Source organism: Suricata suricatta, chromosome 1 (genome assembly GCF_006229205.1).
Source record: "Suricata suricatta isolate VVHF042 chromosome 1, meerkat_22Aug2017_6uvM2_HiC, whole genome shotgun sequence".
Classification (NCBI taxonomy): Eukaryota; Metazoa; Chordata; class Mammalia; order Carnivora; family Herpestidae; genus Suricata; species Suricata suricatta.
In genome coordinates this window covers 144,458,739-144,464,738 of record NC_043700.1, presented here as the reverse complement: position 1 = coordinate 144,464,738, position 6,000 = coordinate 144,458,739, and the positions used below count along the sequence as shown (strand labels likewise).

The 6,000-nt window shown below is 35.3% G+C and overlaps 1 protein-coding gene across 1 annotated transcript in view; it reads right to left on the bottom strand.

Moving 5' to 3' along the window:
• Positions 1-4,928: 4,928 nt before the first annotated feature.
• Positions 4,929-6,000, bottom strand: part of TECRL (trans-2,3-enoyl-CoA reductase like) — a 158,938-nt gene continuing 157,866 nt past the window's right edge. The window contains exon 13 of the mRNA XM_029945364.1: positions 4,929-5,419. The gene's annotated coding sequence lies outside the window, so the exon portion shown is untranslated. The remainder of the gene's footprint in view (positions 5,420-6,000) is intronic.

The following is a 6,000-nucleotide window of genomic DNA, read 5'->3' as shown; positions in this document are numbered from 1 at the left end:
ACAGCTTTGCCTTTTCCAGAATGTCACATAAGTTGGAATCATGTAGCATGTAGCCTATTCCCATGGTGCATTTTACATGGTAATATGCACTTATATTTCTTTCATGCTTTTTCATGATTTGATAGCTCATTTCATTTTTACCCTTGATTTATATTGCATTGTCTGGATATACCAGTTTATTTATTCATTCACTTTCTGAAGGACATTTTGGTTGTTCCAGTTTGGGCAATTAGGAATAAAATTGCTGTCAGCATTGGTGTGTGGGGATTTGTGTAGACACAGTTTTTGACTCCTGTGAGTAAATACCAAGGAAGACTATTCTAAACTGTGTGTTTAATTTGTAAGAAACCACCACACTACCTTCAAGGTGACTATATCATTTTGCATTTCCTCCAGCAATGAATGAGGATTCCTATTACCACATATTCTTGCCAACATTTGGACTTGGCAGTGTTCTGCATTTTGGCCATTTTAACAGGTTAGTAGTGGTATCTCATTTTAATTTGCATTTTTCTGATGACACATGATATCTAGCATTTTGTGTGTACATATTATTTGATAAGGTGTCTGTTAAGGCTTGTGGCCCATTTTTAATCATGTCATTATTTTCTTATTGTTGAGCTTCCAGAGTTCTCTGCACATTGTGGTTAACAGCTCTTTGTCAGATGTATCTTTTGCAAATGTTTTCTTCCAATCAGTGGCTTTCCTCTCATTCTCGTGACACTGTCTTTTGCAGACCAGAAGTTTTAATATTAATGATGTCCAGGTTATCGATTGTTTCTTTAATGGATCAAAATGTGTTTGGTATTATATCTAAAAAGATATCACCAGACCCAAGGTCATGTAGATTTCCTTCCATGTTATTTTTTAAGTGTTTTATAGGTATTTTACATTTAGGTCTATGACCTATCTTGAGTTACTTGTGAGGGATAGTAGGCCTTATCTAGGTTCAGTTTTTGGCATGTTCATGTCCAGTTGTTCCCATACCATTTGTTAGAGATGATTTTTACACATTGTATTGCCTTTGTTCCTTTGTCAAGATCAGCTGATAATATTTATTATATTCTATTCCATTGATATATTTGTCAATTATTTTGCCATTACCATGCTTTTTTGTAAAATTATTACTTTGGCTTTATAATTGGTTTTGAATTTGGATACCATACAACTATATTCTTTTTTAATATTGTGTTGACTATTCTAGGTCTGAGTTCTTCTCTGCTCCTTCCCAGGTTTATTGAGACGTAATTGACATCGCATTATGTTTTAGTGTACAGTGAGTGTACAATGTGATTTTAAACATATATAAATTATTAACTGAGTAATGCTATAAAGTTAGTTAACACCTTTATTACCTCACAAAATCAGCTTTTTGTTTATGTGGGAAGAACACCTAAGATCTACTACCTTAGCATATTTCAAGTATACAATGAAGTATTGTCAAGTATCATTACCATGCGGTACATTATAATTGATAGTTTGTATTCTGGTTTGCAGCTTCCCACTTCTCCCAACTCCCAAACTGACAGCCAGCATTTCACTATCTATGAGTTTGGCTTTTTTTAAGACTCCACATACAAGCAAAACCATATAGTACTTGTTTTACTCTGTCTGGCCTATTTCACTTAACATAATGCTCTCATGATCCATTGATGTTGTCACATGGAAGAATTGTCTTCTTTTTTATGTCTGAATAATATTCCATTATATATAGAAACACATATTTTTTTTTCATTCATCCATCAATGGATACTTAGGTGATTTCCATATCTTGGCCATTGTGAATAAAGCTTCAGTAAATAAGAAAGTGCAGATATATCTTCAAGATCATGATTTCATTTCCTTATTAAACATTTCTTATGTTCACTTATTTGAGAGAGAGAGTTCATTTATTTGAGAGGGGGAGAAGCAGAGAGAGAGAGAGAGGGAGACAGAATCCAAAGCAGGCTCCAGGCTCGGAGCTGTCAACACAGAGACCAATACAGGGCTTGAACTCATGAACTGCAAGATCATGATCTGAGCTGAGGTTGGATGCTTCACCAACTGACCCACTTAGGTGCCCGGATGATTTCATTTCCTTTAGTAGAAATACCCTGAAGCAGAAATACTGGATCATGTGATAATTTTATTTTTAATTTTTTGAGTAATCTTTATACTGAGTAATCTTCATACTGTTTTCCATACTTGCTTTACCAATATACATTCCCATCAAGAGTATACAAATGTTCCCTTTCCTCCACATTCTCAACATTTGTTTTTTTTTATAATAATCACAGTTTACACTAGCATGTATAAAATCTATGTGGTTTTAATTTTTATTTTCCTGATTATTTATGTTCAGCATGTTTTCATATTACTGTTGGTCATATATATGCATCTCTTTAAGGGAAATATTTACAATAGCAAATATATATATATATATATACACACACATATATCTGTAGAAATATAATACATCCATTCACCTTTAATGTGTATATAAATTAAACATATATAATTTAATATATCTAAAATAATATTACATAGTTAAATTAAAATATGTACTTAAAGTAAGCTCCTTTTAAAATTTTTACTCATTTATTTATATACATATAAATAGTAAGTATACATAATCAAATGTATTATTGATATTATTATTTTCAACGAACTGTTATCTTTCAGATCAATTAAAATAAGAAAAATAGGAGCACCTGAATGGTATAGTCAGTTGAGCCCCTGATTCTTGGTTTCAGCTCAAGTCATGATTTCACAGTTTCTGGGTTTGAACCTCACATCATACTCTGTGCTGATGGCACAGCACCTGCTTGGGATTCTCTTTCTCTCTCTCTCTGCCCTCCTGTGCTCCATCTCTCTCCCTCAAAATAAATAAATAAATAAACAAACATTTTAAAAATAAGAAAAATATAGGTGTTTATTTTACCTTCACTTTTTTCTCCCTTGATGCTTTGCCTTTTTGAAATTTAGAATTGAGTTTCTGACCTATATTGTTTTCCTTCTTTGTCAAATATTTAATGTGTGAAACGGAGCAAGATCCTGGCAATAAAGCTCACAATATTGTGGAGACCCCCTAGGACTTGAAAAATTTAACTCTCAATGTTGTCTGCATTGACTCTAGCAATTCATCATTTACAGTTCAGATTTTCCTAACTTGCACTAGTGTCTGGGTGTTTCCTGCCTTTGAGTCTCGGCTAAGGTCAGCTGACTCCCTGCTTGCCTGGCTCTCTCTTTCTCTGTTCTGGAGAAAGGCAGTTTGCCCTAAGTCTTCCCCTCTCATGGACCTAAGAAGAGTTGTTGATTTTTCGGTCCCCTTAGTTTTTACTTTTATAATGAGGTTGTGGTTCCAAACTCCGTATATGTGGAACCAGAAACCAGAAGTTCTTTATCTTTTTTTTCCACCCTGAGTTCTCAGTTGACTCTTTCAACAGTTCTGTTATTTTTTAAAATTTTCTTATTCTTTTTTTAAAAAAATCTTATTTTTAAGTCATTTCAACATTGAACTTGAGCTTAAACTCATGACACTGAGATCAAGAGTCTCATCCTCCATCTACTGAGCCAGCCAGAGCCCCAAATTGTTCTCATGTTTCTATCTCTATGGTATAGTTTTGAAATTGCTTTTGTTTTATTGCTTTCCTTTTTTTTTTTTTAGTATTATTTCATGAGATTCATTATAGCTATAGCATGATTCCTTACCAACTCAAATGCATTTTTGTGGGGTGATTACGAAAAGACCACCAATCCTGAATAGAAGTGAGGCATGATTTTATTTTACAGCTGCATGCTTTTATTACGGCCGGGCCAAACCTGATCTCCCTGGTGTTAAGGAGCAGAGAATGGCCGTGAACAAAGGCGGAAGTGAGATTATATGGACAGAACATGTCATCATTTAGTTAAACAATTATAATCCATACATAGCATTCCATGGTAGCCAATTACATTGTAATACACAAATGCCATCTTTGGCGGGAACCCACCCCTTCAAGTTTCTTTGTCCCTTTAAAATGACCAATCATAGTTATACATCTAAGATATTTCGAAGTGGGGACGAATTCTCATCAGTTAACTCTGTCTGACAGGTCTTAGTAAAAGGGGTGGGGTTGCACTTAGCAAGCAGGCCGAAGTTACATCTTCTGATAACTAACAGGAAGCTACATAGGCTTTTATCCCAATGTTTCAGCAGTTACTTAGAACAGTGAATGGGGAGATGTATTCAGAAAGCAATTTACAGAAGCCAAAACAGCCAGTTAAAGAATTTCCATTTTACTCAGGTTTGTTAACCTACAACAGCATAAGACTTTCCACAAATCTTCAGAATGTTTTCTCTGTTTTTTTATGATAGTAATACTATTGTTTTCAAGTTTTATCTTATTTTATATTTTCTTCTTTCTGAATTGTGTATATCTTTTTTTTTCTTATTTTTATAGTTTTAGCCAAAGGCATCCTTCAAATGTGTGGTTATTGTCTGAGGTTTTGATTTCTTTGCATTAGAGAGTGAAAAGGTGATTGGAAACTTCACCTTCAGTATGGTTGCCAGGGTACGTGCGTTACGGTGGGATGATGTGACTGGCCGGTTACGGAGATCTGGATGTCTTTTCTCTCGTGCTGAGCATTTCTTCAAAGAGCAGAGAGGAAACTTTCAAACTCCTTAGACAGTAAAAGCCTGGTTAAAGACCACCAGAGGAATAACATTTGGCAAATCATTTCTTTTAATCACTGTTTTTAAGTAGCATCTTCATTTGCAGCTTGCCTGGAATGCAGATACCCTCAGAATTAAGTTCCTTCCAGAACCCATAATGAAGTCTTGTAGAGGCAGGCAGAGTGAGTTTGGTGAGTTTGGAAAGCCCTTTGGGCAAATGAATTTGGAGAAGGGATGAAATGTCAAACAAATTCTTAGTCAGATTTTGTGCTATTCCTCCTGGTTTTTTTTTTTCCCCCTTCAAGCCAAGAAAACCACTTGAGAGAAATCCGATGCCTCATATTCCTAAACGTTTGGAGGCTCTGCAGGGAGAATTTGCTTGCTACATGATTTTTGTCTGCAGGCTGTTTCAGTTCTCCATGATGGACTACGTTGGATGATATCCTTTCCAGATTCCAGAATTTTGCTGTTTCATGTACAGTTTTGTAATCTTTGACCTTGTGGATAGATCTTTTAATTCTACTTTGTGGTATTTTGATGGGGTTCAAATAGAAGACAGTAGTTAATATGTGTGTTTGGTAGATGAATTAAACAGAAAGTCTGTTTGCTTTTTCAAGTAAAACAAAAACTTTCTTAAACAGAAAACACTGTCTTCTGCAATGTACTTATCATTTATTTGCTCACTTTTCCTTGTGAGATTAACTTGCAACATTACTTAATACTTTCTCCATTTATCCTAGTATTCTCTTGTCACCATCTTGATTTGCTTCCATTTTTCAAAATTCTCTGAAACATAAAATAGTTCATATGAAAAGTAGTATAATGCCATCTCAATTGCTTATCAGCAGAGCACGTTTGTTAAGAACTATGGGCTTTAGAGTTATATGACCTGAATCAGTGCCTGCAAATGTACCCATGCACAGTGTGCCTTAGTCAAGTTATCTGACCTCACCAAAACTAAGCATTTTTTACTTTTAATGTAACAAAAACATTGACCTACATTACAGGGACAAAGTATTAGAAAAGTTATTTAGTTATTTAGTATCCATTTTGTCATAAACATTCTGGCAGCTTTAAGCACTGTCTTCCCCCATCTTCTGGAAGTCGGTCGACTAAGGGGAGAGCCAGTGAAGTCCCTTCCTTGCCCCAGTGTTAAATTCAGACCTCCCAGACATCCAGCCAGTGCACAGGAACTTTTCTCCTTTTTCGCCCCACAGCCACTGTGAAGTCCCAACCTACTCACTCTGCCTCCCTCAAGCCATTTCCAACCTGCACTCCTCAGAAAGCCTTATTATGTAAATAGGTCCATTCCTGACCCCTGGGTGTATTTATCATCTTTAGTCTCAACATCCAATTCAAATTAACTT